This window comes from Phasianus colchicus, chromosome 13 (genome assembly GCF_987193195.1).
Source record: "Phasianus colchicus chromosome 13, bPhaCol1.hap1.1, whole genome shotgun sequence".
Taxonomy (NCBI): domain Eukaryota; kingdom Metazoa; phylum Chordata; class Aves; order Galliformes; family Phasianidae; genus Phasianus; species Phasianus colchicus.
This window is the reverse complement of record NC_143448.1, coordinates 14,888,765-14,911,635: the sequence shown is the minus strand read 5'-3', so window position 1 is coordinate 14,911,635 and position 22,871 is coordinate 14,888,765.

Genomic DNA, 22,871 nt, shown 5'->3' with positions numbered 1-22,871 from the left:
TAAAGAGAAAAGGTGTGGATGTTAGAGCAGTAGGCCATGTAGAAGTAAATATCTGAATGACTGGTTCATCCATGCAGTAGTACAGTAAGGGAAGATGGATTTGTGAGGAGAGAGTCTTTGGAGGAAATTTTTTTAGGCAGGTAAATGAGTTTCACTGGAAGCATAGCACAAATGTCCTGAGTGTGGGAAGAAGTGGATGTGTACTTAGAGCAAATTGGAGGCTAGAGGTGGCATTTAGATGACAAGAACTTTGCGTCCTTCAGAACCTCATCTTTCGTACCTTCTCTCCTGAAATAGGAATATACAGATGTCTTACCATTATTTCTCATGATTACTTTATTGCCACCAGAATAAGCATTCAGTAATCCCTGTCTTTGTGTCAAATGCAGTTTCTAATGGTGAAGCAATGAATCTAGGGGGAAAGGTAAAAGACTGAGGAGCTACAAAGGAAGGCACCTGTCTGCTCCTCCCCAGGCTAATATTCACCTAAGAAAGTCAGCACGCACCTTTTTAGGGTGGGCTAGCACAGTGCCTTTGAATAGTAGACTCTTCCGCAGTCCATGCTGAATAATTTTGGTATCAATCTGGAAAGCATGGGAATCACTTAGGAGAAAGGTTATACAATCATACTTCATCCCTGGAGCCATTTAAGGCCAGGTTGGATGGGGCCTTGGGCAACCTGATTTAGTGGTTGGCAACCCTGCCAGTGGCAGGGGTGTTGGAACTGGATCATCTTTGAGGTCCCTTCCAACCCAAGCCATTCTGTGATTCTGTTTTCACAAGAGATGTGCTTCTTTCAGAACAGAATCATCTCTCCCATCACCCAAGTCACTTCAGCCCCATTTCACCTCATAGCAGTTTAGGTTTGGAAATAAAAGTATAATACAGCATCTTAGTGAAACTGCAGTCACGTAGGTTTTTAGCATTTAATTAACCACCATCACAGACTTCTTAGTGTACAAGGAAAGAAATAAATACCTTGAACTTCAGTGCCTCGAAGGGACAAGGGGGAAAGAAATGGTTATTCTTACTTTCGTTCTCATTCTTTCTTAAATATCTTCTCCAGTAAGCTCAAATTGTGCAACTGATGAAGTGTTTTTCTGTGCTGCAAGTATTAAAGGTGCTGGCTAATTTAGCTATCATGATAAATGCCTGCTAGGAGCCTATTTTCCTGAAAGAGTAAAGAAAAAAGGAAACCTTTTCTGAAAATTGGTAAAAATAACAGTGTTTTTCTTTGTATGAAAAATATTTTGAGGGAAAATAACCTCAGATAATATGAGATAGTGTGGGCTAATGTGTTACTTAAAGAAAGAACATAAACTTCAACTTCTAAGATATGGGCAGGGGAGAAGAGTGGCAATGCTACGTTCTTGTGACCCTGTCATGTTGCTGACACTTGGCTACAGTTGTTAATGGAGTTGCTGTAGATCAGAATCATAGAATCACCTGAGTTAGGTGATCCATCATAAGGATGAGAAGACAGTATTATCTTATGGAAGAAGTGAAATTGAAATACACCAAACTGCTTGAGGAGTCCCAGGCTGCCTATGGACCAGATGGGCTGTACAGGTAGTCAAGGATAGCCTAAGATCAGTTAGGGAAGTACATTTATCATTGAAGCAATTTGTCATCTCTTATGAGGATGAGGACAATGTACACTGAGTATAAGCAAGTGGGATGCTTCCCAGCGCAAGAGGAGAGCACACCATGATTCCTCATGCAAGTTTAATGCCACCTGCCACCTATGTGAGAAAACAAGCATGGATTGGCCTCTTTTCCTCTAGGGAGAAGTGTCACTGCTCCTGGGGATGCTCAGTCCCCCCTCACAGCTGATCAGAGACCCCAGGCTCCCTTTGACAGTAATGGGAGGCAGCCAAGCACGATGCTTTGCATCCCCTCCCTTCCCAGCTCCCTGCTCCACCAGACCAAAACTATATATAGATCTGTAGGAAAATTATTATAAATCGCCACTCTGCAAATGGGTGTGTATAAAAAGAAAAGTTAACTCTTCAGCTGAGCTGCTGAATCACAAGTTTTTGCCTCAGGCACATTTTTACAGCCCCTGCAAAAACAGAGGCATTCATGGAAAGTCTGACACAGCGTTAACTCCCGCTGCACTGGGAGTGGTTACTGAGCTTAAAATGGTCACCGAGTATTTTCTTCATCCTCTGTGCAAAGCCTTGTATCTGAAAAACTGCACGTGATGTTCACATTGCAGGCTACTCAACTCCTTTTTCCTTGACAAATTACTGCTCAAGCTAACGGTGCTCCAGCGGCGGGCCCCATGCTTTTAGCAGCACTGCTGCCCACAAGCCCTTTTTGTGGTTCCCTTGTCTAGCTCAATTTAAACCCAACGTGACTCTGGCTAAGAAAGGTGTTTTGCAATTGCCTACCACAAAGCGATAAGGGTCTGCTGTAGCAGATGACTTGTATGCTTCCCTAAATGAGCCCTTCACATTTAGGAAGGTCGGCCGTGTCATTTCTCTAATTTCCTAACCGCAAAAATGTATATTTAGAAAGGAGCAAGAAAACTTCCTTTACCCTAAGCAATATTGCATAACGATCGAGGAGGAGGATTACTGCAAAGGTTTTTTCTTTGAGCACAATTCTGAGAGATTGGGAGCTGGAAAGCCTGAATAATAACTTATTTCAAATATGCAAAGCCAGGGCTTTCCATGCGTTCCAGATCCCTCTGTGTTTCAGGATCATGCTCGGTACATTAGGTGCAATCCCTGCTGCTGTAGCCCACACCTCAGACATCTTGCATGTTTGCTTCTGGAGAGCCAAAGCCCCTCTGGGATGCTTCTGCTCAGGGCCATGACGTTCACCAGTGCAGCCTCCTTTACCCCAAGTACCTCCGGGCTTGTTTATCAGCTCCTTCCCTCACTTTCCTCCCAGTCTCCTTCCCTTGTTAGGTTTTAAAGAGATTTAGGTGTTGCTGTTATTGCAGTTGCAATACTGGGCTCAGGAGTCTGAAGCATTTAGGCACAAACGCCAAGAATAACAGCCAGTGGTCCTATGTGCCCTATTGCTTCAGCCTTACCTCTGTGCTGGGTTTCTGAATCCCGTGCGATGGGGAGGAGATGCTGAAGTAGGATCCATGCATGGAGATGTCACAGAGCTGACATGAGGCATGGTTTTTATGGTTCTGTGGCATGCAGTTTCTCCCCTAGGCCCATGACTGTGAGACAGAACATGGGCTACACCCGTGTCTCTTTCACGTTCTCTGAACTGATCCTGGAAAATCAACGTCTGACAGAAGTAGGTGGACTTTTACCATATAATTTACCCTGAGGCTGAGAATCGTAGAATCATTAAGACTAGAAAAGATCACTAAGCTCATCCAGTCCAGCTGTCAGCCCATCACCGCTGTGCCCACTAAGCCACGTCCATCCACAAACTCTTGTTGGGAGCAGTAGCAATGAACAGCCACTACAAGCATATGCAGTTGTACTGAGTGCATGAGGGCTGGAAATTTCAAAGAAATAGATGGTGATTTGGCTTATTTGGGAAGCAAACCATCTTTCTGTCAGGAAAATGAAAACGGTTTGTAAGTTACCTATTTTGCCTGGCCCAGCTTGGGCTCTGAAGCAATTGTCAGAGTGAAGTGAACACAGGTAGTTCTGTTCAGTAAGCATTTAGGAAAGGATGCTACTACTGTTTTGCACAGTAATCACAAAAAACGTTACTTTGAAGATGACTGATTTTGTGGCAGCGGGAGTGGGATCTGGGAGAGCAGAGCCTTGTATTGGGAACCAGTGTCAGCTGGATGGGAAAAAGCTTGGCATTGTTGCCTCTTGCCCAGCCTTGTGATGGAAGTTTGCATTTCAGTGGGGATACTGGCCTCTCTCTTTCAAACAAGATTTTGGAAGAATGCTGTGAAATGTTTCTATTTGGAAGACTAGTTTTCTCACACTAGCTCAGCAGCACTTTGTCCTTATGCACAGCCTAATGGATCAAAAGTTCAATTTGTGCATAGTCTATTACTTGCACACTCAATAAAATAGGATGCACGAATGGCTTAGCATTTTTTTCTTTCTTTTTTTTTTTTTTTTTCCCTAAATGCAATTTTTCCCCTCAAAGATTACTGAAAATTACTTTTGCAAGTCAGTATGAAGGCTTATCAGTCCAACGGAGTTCAGGTTCCCATATTAACTGCCTCACATTACTGTGAACAAAAAGTGCTGTAGAAACCAATGAACTAAGAATGTAAAGTGCATACTGCTGATGTATGTCCCTTTAGTAACCCTTTCCATCACGAGTACCTGATAGACTTTTCTTTTCTTCTGCAAACAATTCTTTTTTTTTTTTTTTTTTTAAAGTTATATTGTAGAACCTAAACTTTCCTTCTGCTCTGGGGCCATATCAGTCACAGTGATTGTGACTGATTAACACAGAGAGCAAACACTCCCCACTAAGGAAGCAGGCAGGAAGACTGCTTTCACAGCATGCTCAAGGCATATTAAAAAAATTATGTTTCAGCACAAAAGAAAAGAATTTAGCCTGTGTGTGTCAGGCTGCTTTAAATATTTTATTTTGCCCGTCTTCTGAATCAGGAAATCCCAGGAGGACGAATCCCTTGGGGCCTAGCCCTTCTAGGATGTGGCACTCTTCAATCCCATTGATTTTAGTGGACCTCGAAGGCACTTAATACTTCATAGGCTCAGTCTTCTGCTGTAGGAAGGTTACCTTGTGTATGTTCAACTGTTACAGCTGCCAGGAGATCTAATAGCCTTTGATTTAGCTGACAAAGAGAAGAGCTAGGCAAGCTCAAAATAAAAACAAGGGAAAGTTCTTTAATAAGGAGGTTAATTTTCCATGAGTTAAGTTACCAAAGGATGAGCTCTCATCCTCTGGGACACAAGATCTCCACCCTTGTTTCTAAAAAAGTGCTATGGTTCTTAAGTCATCATGGGTTGCATACAGGAAGTGCCAAGGGAGTCTGCTGTCTGTGGTGCTGGGATATCAGAGAATTACAGAGTCACAGAATTATGGGATTGGCTGAGACCTGTGGAAAACATTGATTCCACCCCCCTGCTAAAGCAGGGTTCCAACCGCAGGTCACGCAGGTAGGCAGCCAGGTGGGTCTTAATTATCTCTACACAAGGAGACTCCACAACCTCTCTGGACAGCCGGTTCCTGATTTGGAGATGGGACGGATACTGGGAGCTTCTTTTGCTTTGAAGATATCAACACCCATTTATATATGATAAACCATGTGGAGGGGTTAAAAAGGCAAAAAGCATGTTAAAAGGATATCAGAGTAGCAAATGGAAGGGTTTAAATGATTCTTTGCTCTCTTGCTAGGCTGCACTTTGACTTTCCTTATATGCATCACCCTGCACTTGCATCGCCGCCCGCCACAGAACCATTGCCCAATGGAGGCCTGCACAGTCACTCGGGTTCTGTGTCCTGCCTCTCTCCCTACAACCACTCACAGCCCTTACACCCAAGGGCTCACTGAGTCCTCCTCAGCCTTTCCGTGCTGCCCTTTCCACACAGCCCCTGCAGGGCCCATGGATGTGTTTCACGCTTCTGCAACAGGAGGAAGCGCCAGGCCTGCTGCTCAGATGAGGAAGTGAGACACAGAGCAGCAAAGGTCAAAAGTTTCCATTGACTTTTGGTGCCCAGCTCGAGGAGGCCAAGTATGATGTCTCAGAGCTTAGCGCTGAGTTCTGTGGGTGACAAAGGACAGGACGTCCCTCTGCTGCCCTTCTTGGTGGCCTCCTGCCTCCCTATCCCTAGGATGGGGGGTTGGCAGGGAATCCACACCAGGGCAGCAAGGGAATTGCCTCATGAGGATGAGGATGCAGGAAAAGAGCTGCTAAGTGCTCCAGCAGCAGCAGAACAGCCCTGCTTTGCTGGACTGGCACAATGCACTCTGCATGGTACAGCAGGACCCAGCTCCTTGGCTGCCTTCACCCCAGTTTCAGGTCCTCCAGCAGCTTCTTAATTTCTTTGGTGTGATATGAGGAAAAGAAAATCATGTTTCCAAGGAGGCAAACGTATTTGAGCAAAAACCCTCTTTGTTATAGCCCATTCCCTTTGGGTGCCCTGCCTTTATTTTTGTTCATCATGGTACTTAGGTTGGAGAAGAGCCTCTTGCTCTGGCACATTAATTATCACTTCAAACCTTTCATGCTATGAATTTGTTATTATAGCTCCATGTTTAACATGCAATATTGTAAATACACTTGCAGATTAGCTTGCTGAATGGTGGGAGTAAAAAATGAATAGTCTGCTCTTAAAGAGCTTCTGCGTGTGTTTCCCTAATGGACTGACAGCACAGCACATGGTTTTGGAGGAGTTACTCCAGTTCATTTCACTTCCTAACATGTATAAGAGTTTATTAACCATTCACAGAACACCATATATATGTCTTTTCCCACACATGTGCTAGATACTGACTGTTCGTGTGTTTGAACAAAAAGTCATTAGAGAATGCTGCCAGGTTATAAGTAGTTTCACACTCATTTTTCCCAAGGGTAAATGGCAATCAGAGAAGGAAAAGATTGAGTCCTCTCTTTAAGCTATGTAAACTTAACTGTTACACGTGCCTGACTGCTGACCTAGAAGTTGGTGGTCTCATCCCACTGCTTGCGGCTTGCCATTTGCAACCATGGGTTGGGTATTTTGCATGTGTGGGCAAATGACAGATTACTGATGCGTCATCATGAAGGACACACTCACCAGCAGGCAAAAGGTAGGACAAAGATTAAACAGTTAGAAATGCCCACAGATGCGCTGAGTGACGTGGTTTAGTGGGCATGGCGGTGATGGGCTGACAGCTGGACTAGGTGATCTTCAGTGGTCTTTTCCAACCTTAATAATTCTGTGATTCTCTGCTATGGTGAAAACACTGGAAATAAGGTTTGGTTCTGCAGAAAGCTTGCCTGTTGTGTTGTCCCAGTGCAGAGAGCCCAGAGCTGCCTGATCTTCTGCCAGAGCTCCGGAATTAATGGGAGAGAAACTGTGAGCAAATAAAAAGCAAAACTAAAACTCCAGATTCCTTTGTTGTATTGCCGGTGTATATGAAAAAAAAGAAAAAAGAAAAAAAAAGGAAAGGAAGTAAGAGCATTGGCACAGGGAATTCAGAAGCCAAAAGTATAAACAGATTCAAAAAAGCTTGATGAAGTTCATGTGAGATATTAAATGCAATATTTGGGATGCAGTCTCCTCCTGGAGATACTCCAGAGGGACCATTCCCACGAGACAAGGAGGGGTTTGGAGGAAGAGCCCTTGCCTCCAGCACTGCTCCTTGTCCCTCCACCCTCAGTGCTCCTCTGGGCATTTGCAGCTGGGCTGGGTGAACCATCAGTGTGATCCAGTCTGGCACTTCCCAGGGCCTTCATTTGCCTGTAGCAGAAACACACTTATATCTGTTTGTTGGTAGTTGCAGCCTGGACGAAAATACAGATCAGCTGCGTGGAGTGAGACGTTGTGTATGCAAAGTAAATCAGTGTGCAGGAGCAAAAAAAAAATCAGATGTGCTGCTGGCTGACAGTGGCTTGCCCTGAAATAAAAAGTAGGTCTGTCTGTGGGCACAAGGAACAGCCTGACTGCCTCCCCTCCATCCTGCTGAGCTTTGTAGGTGAGCGTGTACTGGTCTCGCTTAGGCAATTTGCATGAACGGAAGTGTGACAAACGGGGACAGTCCCTCCCTTGAAGTAACAGGCCACAGAAGGGAAGTTTAGCAAAAATAGGAGCCATTAGCAGTCATTCCATCTCGCTCTCTGAAGTTCACTGAGGTTTAATTAAAGCACTGATATGTTTTCGACTGACCTTATTTTCATACCTGATAATCAGTAAACTCATTACCATTTTTTAAGCTTGGTTTTGAATCCAGCTAATTAACACTCTTTGGGTCAGCACCCAAATTAAATACAAACAAAGACAGGAGGAAAATTCCTGTGTATTTTGGGTGCAGTGGGAACCGGTCAGGTTCCCAAGTGTCTGAAGCAATGGCTGTGCTGGTGGGTAGGTGGGTGGTGGCACTGGACTTTGGCATTGAAATGTCTCAAAGACGGCTCTCTGCAGTTGAACCCTTTGTGAGCTGTACTGAAGAGGTCTGGAGAAGACTGAGGCAAAGCCAGGTTGGATATCAGAAATTGTTTCTTTTCAGAAAGAGTGGTCAGGCTTTGGAACAGGCTGCCTAGGGAAGTAGTGGAGTCACCATCCCTGGAGGTATGCAAGAAATGTGTGGCACTGAGGGACATGGTTAATGGGCACAGTGGGGATGGGTTGACAGTTGCAATAGATGATCTTAAAGGCCTTTTCCAACCTTAATGATTCCATGATTCTGTGGTTTCATAGCTCCTAGTTGCCTCTGTGGTTAGAATGGAAGAAATGAGAGAGGACCACCACAGTTTGCAGCACTGATGTTCCCAGAAGGCAGGTGTTCTCCATGTTCACCACGGTGCTGGGACTGACCCTAGTCCAGGCAATGGGAAGTGATGGTCGGGCTGCTCACGATGCCCCTGTTCTGGCCATGTGTGTCTCCATGTGCAGTGCCTGCTGACACCATGCTCATTTTTCCCATCCAGGGCAAGCTGCTGCCACTGCCACCATCAGGAATTGCCAGCAGTTTAAATGTTGGGGAGGAAACAAATAATTATAATACTTAGCACCTGGCTAGCACTTTGCACAGTGACAGCACCGCACTGCCATCGGCTAATGAAGTGAATGAGATGTTCAATTACACAATGAATGTTAACGCTCAGTTAAAGCCTACAAAACGGAGCACCAAATGGTAGATCTGCAGTTTCAGCCCATGGCTGGTAGGAACTTCCTTCCTCATCGGGGATGGTGCTTAGCAATACTTAAACTATTTCTCTTCCTTCCACTTTTCCTGATGTCTGTGTGTAATGGCCTGTTCTTAAACGAGCCGGTCCCTTTCTGGGAGCTTGTCAATCTTACACTGTAAGATGCCCATTATGGTCTATGTGGAGTGTGCTAGGCAGACTGTTCAGCTTCCTGGGAGCAGAAGGCTCTGCTGCAGGGCTTTGCCAGAGCCATGAACCGAAGGGAAAAAAAAAAAAGTACAATAACTGAAGCCAAAGCCTTCCCCTTAATGGAGGCTTTGAGGGGCGTGCGGGGCTCCAGCACAATTGTGCACTTTCTCCACACAGTGCTGTTAATGAAAGTCACACTCCTGTCTCTGGAAGCGTCGTTTCATCCTCAGTTTCATCTCCCTTTGCCTGACTGGATGGTACAGCTGCACAGCACTGCAGCAGGCTGTTCCTTCCTACCCTAATGCTGTTTGCTGAGCTGTGCCCCTGTCCCTGCTCCTGCAGCAGAGTAACCCGAGTACAAAGGCAGCACGGGGGTATGCAGTGCTCAGTGTGTGTTTAAGCAGAGTCTTTTGGATGCCTCGGGAAGCAAAATAAAAGGAGTGATGGTCAGAAGCTTGACAAGGGTCTTCACATGCGGATTGTAGAGAGCATGCAGGAGAGGGCTGCATGCCTCCAGCCATCGTGGCAGCAATGTTCTGCTGTAGATGTTGCTTCTGTACTTATTCTTAACAGACTGAGCACATTCTGCAGTCTTGGGAAGGGAAAGCAGGAGGAGCTGCCAGGTTAGGGAAAGAAAAAGAACTGTTTCTAAACTTAAACTACAAAACTTGATGGCAGATGTAACACTGTGTAAGCACCCCCTGCCTCGCAGGGGAAAGCTTCCAGCAGTGTTTATGTATCCCTAATTTTGCAAAATAGCAACACGCAGCTCTACAGTCTGAGATTTTTACATGCATTGGAGCCCTGCAAGACTTCATCATGTTTCTGTAGGGAAGTATTGATAGCTTTTGGAAAAGAGACTGGAACAAAATCTCTCAGGGGTTCATCCTGACCCTGCAGGTGCACTGCAGCATGGCTTTGGGCAGAGCACTCTCTTTGCCTTTCATGGGGGTTCAGCCCATGCCCCATGCACCCAAACCTATGCTCTCACTGACTGAACAGTGTAGAAAGATGGGCAGTGCTTCACTCACTGCTGTGAGCAATCACCCCAGGTTGTAAATACAACACCAGTGAACTGTTCATAAACAAGTTGGAATTACATTAATATAATAGTGGAAGGGATGTTTTTTCTCTCTTGGTTGAGGGAATAAATAACACTTACAAGAACAAAGCAATGGAAGCAGCATAGGAGATGGTGTTTTTAATGAAATGTGTATATTTACTTGCAAAAATGTGCTACAGATGCACATGCCAGGTAATAAACAAAGGGCTGAAAATCCGTCTGATCAGCAAGTCTATGATGAGCTACTAATTAGGTGTCTCTCATTTAGGAAAATCCACTCCGCTGATGGAGTTTTACTGGGGGGGGAAGTGGGGGAGGGAGGGACAGGACAGGTCTGTGCTGGAGCAGCGATGGGACAAATTGAGTTGCCAGGAAATCCATCCTCCACCTTTTGAGAGGTGAAGGCAGACCCACCAGCCCAGTGCCTGCTCCAACAAACCCTTGCTGCTGGTAGATATAAGGAGAAACAGTGCAGAGTGGGCTTCAGCTGCAGCCTAAAACCATTCTTTTTTTTTAAAAAAAAGGTAGTCTTCATACAAGAGACTTTCTTGGCCATGGTCATTAAAGTAAATGGAAGCAAAGAGATTAATAATGAAGTAACCCAAGCAAATCAAACAATGCAGACTGTCTCACATCCATTTCAGGCTGAAGTTCGTTTTGGCTCTTGCATCTGAGCCTGAGTGAATTTCTCTGATTGATGGCTGATAGCTCACATCCAGTTGTTGTTGTGTGTGGTTTTTTTTTTTCCTTCTTCGTTTTACACTCAAAGGGTTTTTGAAGGCATGGTTTTGGAAATACGTATTGTCTGAGCCCAAAAATACATAGGTAGTTTCTAAATTGATTTTTGTAGACAGCTGCTATTTCCATTTCATTTCACTTGAGAAGAAATTATCTGTTCAGTTATTTTGCTGGCTGTGACAAACAACAGTCAAAAACCATATGAAAAATAAAATAAAACAAAGAGTTGATGACAATTTTATACCCAGATAGACAGACAGATAAAAATAAAGGCGCCCGCTTTCTCTTACACACAGCATTCAGTGTCAGACATCAAAGTTCCAACTCCACGCTGAGCACAGTGGCAGAAAAGCATCTTCCCAAGGCCATAAATAACCTGGTCAGGCTGTAATGCACTCAGTCAAGCCCGTGCTGAAGCACTTTGCTGCATGGGGTCAGGAAGAGTGAATCAATTACTTCAGAAATGCCCACCTATGGGCATCCTCCACCTGCTCCAGGGCTGCTCCCAGCTCTGTAAGGCATTTCTGGGCTGAATTCCTGCTGTAAGGCTCCTTAGCGTGGCGGGGGCTGCGTCACATTGCTAATGGTGCAGTAGGGTTTCTGGAGCCTTGAGTAGGAGTCATTTTATTTATTATTTAATTCTAAATAAGCACAATAAATAAATCATATTGCTGGCATGCTATGCTGGTAGGTGCAATGGAAAAAGCAAAGACGGATGGATAACGTCACATTTTAGCCTAATAGCTGTAGAGTTTCATGTTATATTTACACTGTTTGATGTTTAGCTGCATCAGTATCAGAATATTAAAAGCATTTTTTTTTAAATCAATAATTAAACCTGAATTTCATTATTATTCAGAGTGTATAAATTCACAGGATGGTCGTATTAAATGCGTTACAAATATCGCACCGTATGTAACTGTGCTCACACTAATTGCACATTCTGGCACATTATGGGGTAATGATGCTTGAAGTTACCAAACAGTTCAAAGATCAAAGGCCACACAGTCAAAGATTTTAAAATAAAGCTCCTGATTTGTGAATTGATGATAATGTGCTAAATTTGACCTCTTCCCCTCATATAAATAACCATATATAATTATATAATAATTACCCCTCAGTCCCACAGCAATTACAGAGTCATTCTATGGGTGTCTGAGCCCTGATAAGGACTGTGATACCTGGCATCTCTCCTGCCCGCATCTCTAGCTTGTCATCACTTGTACATGTGAAAACACATGGATATAAGGAAGAAGTTTTTTACAGTAATGGTGGTGACGCGCTGGCACAGGCTGCCCAGAGAGATGGTGGAAGCTCCGTCTCTGGAAACATTCAAGGTCAGGCTGGATGGATTCTGAGCACCTGATGGAGCTGCAGGTGTCCCTGTTCATTGCAGGGGAGTTGGAGCAGATGTCCCTTAAGGGTCCCTTCCAACTGAAACGGTTCAGTGACTCTATAAATAACCTGAGTTCCCAAGTTTGTTTTGCTGAGAATTTCACCACAGCCTGAGATTTCTCTCTGGTTGCTGGCTCTGCCTAATTGGGAACTTATGGACAGTTGGAGCTCAGCAGAACATCGTTCACTCATCTTCAAAGTCTTGGAAACTGAGAGGGTCTGGTGGACACCCTGAGTGCCCTGCAGAAGGCTGAAATGGGAAGGCTGCTGTTGTATCGCTGTCCCCATTCAGAAAAGAGAGTGAGCAAGAAACAGCAAAGCAGCCTGACCAGGAGCCAAAAGGAGGTGATTATGTGGTTATCCAGAGAGATTCCTTCTATTACTTGAAAAATCAGAGCGCAGATTTAGAGAGACAGGTTGATGTGCTCGGGAAGATCAATGAAGATGAGAGCTTCATTGATGGCATATGCTTGGGTTTAGACATAGGTATCAGCTCCAGCAATAGTGACAGCAGGAGAAAGGACAGTGGTTATTCTGGACTGCGATTGCCTCACGGTACCTATCCAGCACATTGCAGGGGCACTGCCTGCTGCCCCACGGTGGGACCATCCTGTCCCATAGAGTGAGCTGCTGCAGGCTCGAGGGCTGGAAATGTTGTTGGCAAGGAAAGGATGAAGGGGCTTGAGGAGAAAGTGTTTGAGGGACAATAGAGATAGCTGGGAATGCTGGAGCTCTGACCTCCAGATGCACACAGGGTCAGTGCAGAGCATATATCAAACATGTTAGCAGATATCGGGAGCCAAGAGCTAATTTTAAGGAGGATTGGAAGATATTCTCGTTGCTTTGGTGAACATTTTACAACAACTGAACCAGTTTCCAGCGTTATGGAAGTTTTGGTTTGCTTCATTTATGGGCTTTCGCAGATGCTTTCAGATGTCCGAAATTCAGAAAGCTGAATTCATTGACTGTTCGTTTACCACGGTCAACCAAAGCTGAAAATTTTCTTAATGACTGTAGGATAGCAAACAAGTTTTGTGATGGTCACAGATGTGACTCCGGACAGTTAAGTGTGCTTGTAGATTTACCAAAGAACGGGTTCTTTTAGGAGTTATTTGGGAAATCCATTTTGTTATTGCATTTTACTCTCAAATCCACATACAAGAACTGATGCTACAAAGCAAACTGGAACAGATCCAGTGCTCTGCTCCACTCAAGTGCTGAATAGCATTTTTTAATTCCCTGTTACAACTGTGTTAATCTTCAAGCTCTTCTTGGCTTGAATATGGAAGGCTCTTTGGAAAACGTCAAAAATATATATGTTTTAGATTTTTTGAGTATGAGAAAGAAATATATAAATGTGTAAAACAACTAATTAGCCAAACAGGATCCTAATAAAAATGAATAAGAGCGAGAAAAAGATTTTGGATACAGCATGAAGAGCTGAATTTCTTTATTATGGTTTTTTACTCATTTAAATAAAAGAAATGTGGGGGTGGTTTCAGAGGATATAATGTCAAGGGCAGAGAAGAAAGCCCAAAAAGCATGGGCTGCAATGGCCAGGGTAGGAAAGGGTCAAAACCAGAACAATGTTCCAATGATTCAGCAGTTCTCTGTTTCCAGGGGATTCAAAATGCTGACATCAGGGGAGGTGGGTGAAACAATAGCATTACAGAGACAATCATAAAGTGTGAAAGTTCATATGAATGTGTGGTGTATATATATACTTGCACATCTATACATGTATATACATACACGTGTAATTTGCAGAGGGAGAGAGGTTGTGCCTGTGGGTGATTCTCTATACAAAATATGTCGTTCAGTAGTGGCAGCATCCATGTGAACAATTGTTCTGCAGTTGGGAAAGTGAGTACTGTAAGTCACCAGAGTCCAAAAACCAGGGGACTAATATAAAAAATTAGGAAATTAAGACTAATCAGATTATTCAAGTGGAACTATTGTATTTCATTCAAAGTGCAGTAAACATATGGATTAATCAGCCAATACAACCACTGAGGCAAAAACTGTCGCTTGTGCCCTGGAAAAAGAAATATTACTTTTTTTTTTTAATTTCTACTTGTTCATGGAGCAGAAACAACTGTTTAGATGACCGACAGTGAAAGTAGATTTGCCAATGAAAGTTGTTGGAAGTGTAGTTCAGCTGATCGTCACAGGTGCAGTTTTCAATCTGTCATTTTAATTTATTTTAAAACAAATGCAGGTGTTTGTTGTCTGGGTGTGCTAAAGTCTGCCTGATTCAAGTGCAGTTTACAGAGTGAAATAATCAGTGCAGCTATAGAAATACTTAACTTATCTTGAATCTGAAGCCGTGCTCATCTCTCCCTGGTTCATGCCACTGGGGGTAAGCATATTCTGTACCCTCAATGGGCACTGCAGTGCCTGAAGCAATGAATCCTGCCCTGGTAGACTTAATGATGGGATAAACTCTCTGGCCCTTCATGGGTGTATGGCAGAGCCCTGAGCCCACAGCGGTGATGGCAGAAGAACACAGGTCCTACATTTACATAATGAAATCTCACTTCTCTTACAGCCTTGTTGGGAATACCTGGACAGGAGGGGGAGTTGTGTGTCTGAGGATGCTGTCTCAGCCTTATCTAAGCACCCGCAGAATTGCTCAAATAGTTCATTAGTAGCTTATGAGTGTGTGTGCTTGCATTCCTCCTCAGTGCTAATTGCATGGCAGTATCGGCCCCTCTGTCTATGGCCCCCAAAATGAGGGCCTGCTGCATCCGAGCAGGAGAGCATCCCACCCCATTTAGCAAAGAGCCCGGCTCGGGCTGACCTCACTGAGACAGATTGCCTTCCGAAGCTCAGAGAAGTCCTTCTGAATATAAGATGTTAATTGTGGCAGGAATTAAGGATTAAGCAGTCATGGCTTCAGGTTACTATTGGGAACTGAAAGCAGGATTACAAAGGAAACTGGGCCATGCCCTCACAATGCTATTACCCCAGTTCTTGAGTCTAAAAAACCTTTGAAACTCATCCTCAGTGACCAATAAAAACGAGACTAAATTGTGCTTACTGAGGCCTGAGGAAAGGAGCCATAACTGTGCAGCCACAGCTTGGACATCTTTCAGCACAGAAGATAACATCAAGGACGAAGGGGTGAAACCTGGCCTTGATTTATGTCCTCTGCAACCTTTATCAGCACCTCAGCCACAGCTCCTGCCTGGGGACAGACCCCATGTTGGAGCCACCTGGTCGTGTCCCCTGTCCCTGCAAAGTGATCTGTAGTGAATGCATGCAGCTACAAATGCACTGCAGAAATGAATGCACTGCAAATGTCAATACACTGCAGAAATAAATGCATTGAAGAGGTGGTTGCATTCCAGAAATAAATGCACTGCAGATGTCAATGCATTGCATAAACATTTCCCCTTGGGCAGAGCACCAGCTGAAGTCCCACAAAGTCCAGCCTCTAAGCCAGTGTAGGGCTGAGTTTGGCTCATGAGTGCATCAGCTCTGTCCCCCAGTGACACCCACCAAAGGGCTCAGCCTTTGGGTGATGCCGCTTATTTGTGTCCTAGGGGGATGCTCACATATTTAGGATGGTTCATACCGTGCTGCAAAACGCCGTATCTGACCCCAGAACACAAAGCTGTAAAGATGAACAGGAAGAAAAAGAAATTCCATAGTTGAAATTTACGATGTGGTAGCACATATTTAATAACCAATTAAACCCAAGATTTATCGGGAGTTAAATTACATTTGTATTATAAATAGAACTAGAATATACTGTTATAGAACAAAAGCAAAACATCTTAGCATTTAATATTGTAAAAGACAAAGCGATCTAATGGACCCTAAATGTTAATGGCTGTAAAGATTTACACTTTAATTGCATTTTTAGGTCATCTTATTTTACAGTGTTCTTTTTATCTGTGTACATAGAAATCAACAATGTGCTGCAACATTATACTTAGGAGTGGCAAGACTGACTTTTGGAAACCTGCTATTATAGGCAAGATCACTTTCTTTCTTATCAATCCTTGCAAACGTTTTAATTGAAATGGGCAGTGGACTTTCACTGACCTTGGCTGTGCGCATGTGAGACCTTCATAGCAAATCAAGCCAGTGGGAAGTGAGGGATGGCAAAGCCAAGAGGGAAGGAGTGGTAACGAGATGATTTCTGTTTGCAAAGCTAGCAAACAAACAGTATTTGATTTGGGGATTTGCTTTATGGCAGGAAAAAAAAACAACCCACACAACAACTAGCAAATGGTGAAACTTAAAATTACAGGTAATGATATTATCAGATAATAATGCCGTGCTTATAAAAGTATTACCATCTATAATCCAACTTTGGGATGATGTCTGAGGCTGGCATTTTAGGTGATGCTTTTGTAGCATACAGAAATGCTACAAACTTCCCAGAACCTGATCGCTGTGCTCATAAAATGTCTCTTCCAGTCTGTGTTACTGCTGCAGGATTCATCAGCTGGGTTACAGTTATAGATGAATCTAACTCATATTACATTTGAAAAAATAAATGTGCACTAAAAGTAATTAAAGCATGTTGGTTCATGAATAATACACCATTTTACTACTATTTGCAGAGTATAATGAGACAAGCTACTAAATTGACAATGAATGCTCTATTATGTGATTGCCAACTGTTTTATAAGATATTGAACAGATTCATTTATTCTATCATCATGTGCATTATCAAGCTATTGCTTTTTAATAAATTAATTTATCCTGCGTCTCCAGAGCCTGGCTTTGAAATCTGGCTGAAGGCATAAATGAAATTAATTTTGTGGTCGGAGTGTAACCGTGTGCTCAGTGCCTCCCAAATAACGCCTGCAGCTGCAGGAGGCGGCTGTTGGGATGGGGCACGCTCTGCTAATTGCAGCGGCCGTGGGTGCTCCCAACAGCAGCTGTTGGGAACATTGGCACCCCAACAGCTCTCTTCTGCTTGGTTTCCCTTTCCTCACCCTTCGCCCCTTCCCACCACCCTGCTGTAAATTGATCCTTCAATTGTTTAGCGGCCTCAACCTTGTGACAGCCCTTCATCCCCACTGGGCAGTGGTGTCAGTGGGGAAACAGTGTGGTAGCAGGGGCAGTGGTGTCAGTGGGGAAGCAACGTGGTAGCAGGGGCAATGGTGTCAGTGGGGAAGCAACGTGGTAGCAGGGGCAATGGTGTCAATGGGGAAGTAACGTGGTGGGGGCAATGGTGTCAATGGGGAAGCAATGTGGTGGGGGCCATGGTGTCACTGGGTCAGCAACGTGGTAGCAGTGGTGTCAATGGGAAAGCAACGTGGTGGTCGGGGCGATGGTGTTGCTGGGGAAACAATGTGATGGTGGGGCCACAGTGCAAGTCCCAGTGCAGGGTTATCCCTCAGCCCTCAGAGCACCACGTGGTGTCCGTGCAGCCCCAGTGCTGCTGGTAAACAGCTCCTAATTACGGCTGTTGACAGGGCTCACCGTGTTGTAACCAACCTCGCTGCAGCGTTATTATTTCTGAAGGGAGCGTTTCTCCATATTTTTAACAATAAGTCTGACAGGTGTCATATTAAAAACAGTGCTTAATTCTAATGCAACTATTCCCACCCGCCCTTCCCTTCTCATTTTTGCGCCTCTGTAATGCATGAATTTCTCCTGCTCATAAAGATTAAAGGAGCAGCTTTGCTGGAAGGAAAATACTCCTGGTGTGTTTGTAGTGCGAGTGCATAGAGATGGGCTCAGCCCTGGCTCCAGTCATGGAGAGAGAAAGGGGAGCAACGGAGCCTTCCCTGGGAGGGAGGGGAACAAACCAGGAGCCATTGAAGCGACCTTTCAGGCTCTGTTTGAGCCGTGACCGTGTGCTGGGCTGTGGGCTGCCATGCTCAGCTGGCGGCCGCCCACCAGAGACCCGGCCAGGCCAGCAGCTCGCTTAGAAGTTTACACTGGATTTAAGTCAAAATGCTCAAACGTGGCTGTTCAGTCACTGCTAACTGTGTGCTCGGCAGGCAGCTCCCTGCAGGCTCCTCGCTTGTAAAATCCAATACGCCACATAAAGCACCAGTTTACGGAGGGGTGGGGGGAGCAGGAGGTATTTTTCTCCCATCCTACCTGCCTGCTTTCTTGTGCCGCTGCCTTGCACGGGGTCGGGATGGCTTCACTGCATCCCACACGTAAACTGGGCAGAAATGCCACAGTAAGGTGCAACTCTGTTCACGGCTGGAGCTTGGAACTGGCCCTGAAGTGTGTCCAGAGAAGGGCGACAAGCTGGTACAGGGTCTGGAGCACAGGTCTTATGAGGAGCAGCTGAAGGAACTGGGATGGTACAATCTGGAGGAAAGGAGGTTCAGGAGAGACCTAATCATTTTCTACAACTCCCTGAAAGGAGGTTGTAGTGAGGTGGGGGTTGGCCTCTTCTCCCAGGTTACAGCGGTGGGATAAGAAGGAATGGCCTTAAGTTGCACCAGAGCAGGTTCAGGTTGAATATTTGGAAACATTTATTCTCAGAAGGAGCAGTGATGCAATGGCAGAGCTGCTCTGGAAGGTGGGGGAGTCAGAGTCCATGGAGGTGTTCAAGAAACATGGAGATGTGGCACTGAGGGCTGTGGTTTTGAGGATATGATGTGGGTGGGTTGGGGTTGCACTAGATTGTCTTAGTGATTTTTTCAACCCTTAATGATTCCATGATTATAAAATCTGTAAAGTCCCTTCCAACCCAAGCCATTCTGTGATTCTATGATTCCATGCTTTCCACAGCATGGACACTGCCCTTCCTTCAGGCTGCTCACCTGCCTGCATGCTGCACCAGACCTGCATGGTGCAAGCCTCCTCCCCAAGGGGTTGGCTGATGTTCGGTTTTTGTAACTGTTCTTTCAGCAGTGACGACTGTCAGCCATAGCAGTCTCATTAAGCATTTGGTGATTTGCTCTGTACCCCCTTAAGACAGATGATTTTCTGGGATTCAGGAAAAAAAAAAATGTAATATTATTTCTTCCTCTCTTTTTTTGCATAAGCAACTGCCCAGCAAATTGATAAGAGCCTTTTTTAATTAGATAGTGAAGTTGTATGGGTAATGTTCCATATAAAAGGTCTATAAAACACAGCAGAATTAATAAAATGATTGCTTCTCATTTAAATCAGGTCCTCCAAAGGGATCTGTATGTCTTGCTTTGGTCTGTTTGTGGTACTTCTCTCTACCACCCAGCCATGAATTGATTAAAATCACATTCCTCACTTAGAACTGGAGCCCAGTTGGTAAGAGATACTGGAGAGCAATTAAGATCTGTGTGCAGACACACGAACCCCTCCCCACTCTAACCCCATAAAATACACACCGAAAGGAATCATTGTGCATTGCTTGGATTATATGCAAACACAGCTCATGTTGACAGCTACCTCTGGATGACTCCATCAGTGCACACTTTATCTCCAGCTGTCCAAGTAATTTTCCCAGGATTTCGCCCCTCTTTTTCACTCCTCTCCACACAGATGGATTAGAGCAACAAACAGTTTACATGCTGCACATCATTAGCTATCCTCCCTCACTACCCAGCAGATAACAACTGGGCTCTATCATCAGGACATTCATAACACCTTGACACTTTTACAACTACACTATTCTCTGCCAGAGCAATCTTCTTTTTTAAAGCACAGAGCTAATTCACCAAACACCCGTTGGAAAGTGCTCTGCAAAGGCAACAGGGGTTGGAGAGAGAAGAAAAAAGCACAGCCCAGAGCAGGCATCCTGTAAATAACATGGTTAGCACTGTAGGAAATCAGTCTGCCACAGCCACTCCTAAAGGTTTGGATGGGAAAAACCGTATGGATAGGATTGGTCTTGTGCTTGGGTCTGTTTTCCATTTGGGGTGAGGGAGCAGCTCATTGCTTAGAGAGTTTCAAGCCAGACTGAGCTCAGGCTGATGCCTTTGAGGCACTTATCCTTTGGCCAAAAGCATGCTGAAGGCCAGCCACAGGCTCAAAGGGCTGAGGGCGTAGACACAGCTGTTTAGGAAGATCTTTGCAATCCCAGTCCCATGGGATTGCCCCATCACCAAACTGTGAGGCATTGGTTTTACCGCCAGCAAGGCTGGTTTTCCCAAACTGCCTCCAGACTCAGGGCATCGAGAACAAAACACAAGCCTGAATCAGCCACTCTGCATGGAAAGAAATATGTCAAATTCTAGCAGTATTTTCCAAGCTTCTCAGCATACCCCCCTGCCGCCCCTCACCATATATTTTAAAGTATGGTACACGCTTGTTTAAAAAAGAAATACATAAGGAGAAAGAGTAATTACCGTAGCTTAAATTCAGCCTGATAAGAAGGACTTGCACAGTTTGAGCAGCTGTTCCACTGCCATTCAGATTATGAAAATATAATCCTAGAGAACCTTGTCAAGATAAATACAGAGCATGAAATGTATAGGCATTTTTTCCCCTGCTGCATATAATGATCAATTCCAAAGCTACAAGTGATACCGAAGGACAAAATAAGATCTGTCTAGACTTTCTCACTTACAAGATATTGATCATTCCAATGGTAAACTGGTTAGTATCAGTGTGTTTGGCTTGAAAGGTCATGAGCTTAACACCTGACAAGGAGTTATTCAACCTTGATGTAAGTCAAATTATTGCAGTGTTGCTGGAAAGACTTTCTTTAATAATAAAAATACCTACCTGCTCTGAAAACATCTGAAATTTGTCTTCCAGATGTCAGAAGAAAATTAAAAAAATAAAAGCAAAGACTTGGCATGGTTTTTTGCTGGTTCCCCTCTATCTGGTCCCTGCAGTCAGCTCCTTCCTGGGCACAGACAATGCCCACAGCACAGAGAACACCTCCATTCCCATTGGAGCTTTGAGAGCTTGCTTGTTCATAAACTTGGACTTGATAAGAACCGAGACAGCTATAAGGACAGGGACATGGGGGGATAACCATAGGACTATTAAGGGCTTGATGCAAGTTGACTGGATCTTTTCCAAGAACTATAAATACACGCTCTCTTTTGCTTTATCCAGTTATTTTTGTTTTGCTGATATGATACCAGTTAAGGTTAATGGGGTTTGCTTTAATATCAGACGCAGGATCACTTAACTACCTTTAATGAACACTGGAGTCAATGCTTTGTGGAGTGATTCACACAGACATTGCCTCAGGTAAATCAACCAGAAAAATGTAAGCCAGTCAAATAAATAAACCTGACTAGCTGTAAATGTGCCAAATTTTACACCAAAATATATTTGAAAGCCAATGACTTACTTAGGCACATCTAGGATATTAAAATGGAGGGTTTGGAGTCTGTTTCTTTTCAATTGCTTTTCCTTTTTAATGTCCTGCACATCCCTCCTGCGCTGAAACAGAGCTGAGTGTAAAAAATTATTTTCACAAGTGTTTCTAATAGAAGCAAACGCTCTGCAGCTTTGTGCCATTTTTTATTTGGAATGAAAATGAAAAAAAAAAAATGCAAGGTTTTTTTTTTTTTTTTTTTGCTGGTTATCTCTGTGTAGGAGAGTGAGAGACAAAGGAAGAGGGCAGAGAAAGGGAATTAAAAAAAAAAAAAAAAAAAGGAAAAAGAAAAAGAAAGAGAACAAGAGAAAGCAAGAGTGAGAAAACACTCACTGAGAGATTTTACCTGAGTTGGAGAAAATGGGGACAGTTACATGCTAGTTAGCTATGGTAATGCACCAGTGCCAGTATTTATTGACCAGAAACTGATCAACTCCATAAAGTCACCAGGCAGCTTGCTTTCAAACTAATGCAAAACTATGCTGACGTTGAAAATGCTTTCTCCTCCTAATAATGAAAGAGGGAACTACGTGGGAAGAAAATTGGTGCCTGGGTGTTCTTTGAAGGAAGGTGGGCAACCTCTTTAAGCACTGAGCAGTGCCAGTCATGGTGCACAGCCCTGCTCTCCTGGGCTGGGGGTGTTGGCATATGAGAGTAATTCATTTTTTGGTATGAAAAAGAAAAATAATCCTTTTGAGATGAGTGCTGCACGGGTGACAGAAGTTAATCAGTTTTTCACCCCAGACAAACTCCAGACAACCCAAGGAATTTGATTGTAACCAACACCTCGACGTGCAAGCACTCTGACCCACACCAACAAACCTTTCAGGCATTACCCAATACCAGGATCTGGTCTGTGTAGCACAGAACAGACCTAGGAGACCAGAAAGAGTTTTTTTTCTTCTTTCCAAAAAAGCTGAAAAGAGATGTTGCTCTTGCTGGAACAGCCGTTTTTATTTCTTTATTCTGCCAAATGTTTCAATGCAGGAGCAAGAGCTGGCCTTGGGGTAACAGCCTGCTGTAGAGGAAGAATGACGGGCAGGATTGCTTATTTAGGGAAGGCAGTGGCAGCACAGGCTGTGCAGCAGATATAAGCAAGGCCATATTGTTTTTATTGCTGCTTTAGGAAAGGCTGCAGCGTTGGGATGCGAGAAAGCATCAGTGGGGAAGTCGACAGCAGCTGAGGCTGCACTTGGGCAGAAGGTTGAAAGATGGTTTGGAAGAAAGAAAAAGCCCTCATTTCCTTGGTATAAAGCTGGGTCAGCTGATTCAGCCTAGATCGGAACGCAGTAGCTCCCAGCTTCCCCACTGAAGAAATTGAAGTTTACAGAAAGAGAGAGCCCTTACCTGCAGAGATTTCCACCCTCGTGCACAGGAGACCGAACGCTGGCCATCTAAGGAGAGCTCACACTGAGCTAGGGTTAGCTGGAAATGCAAGAATTAGAGTGAACACAGTATATGGCTTTTAGGTATAGCTGTGACATCC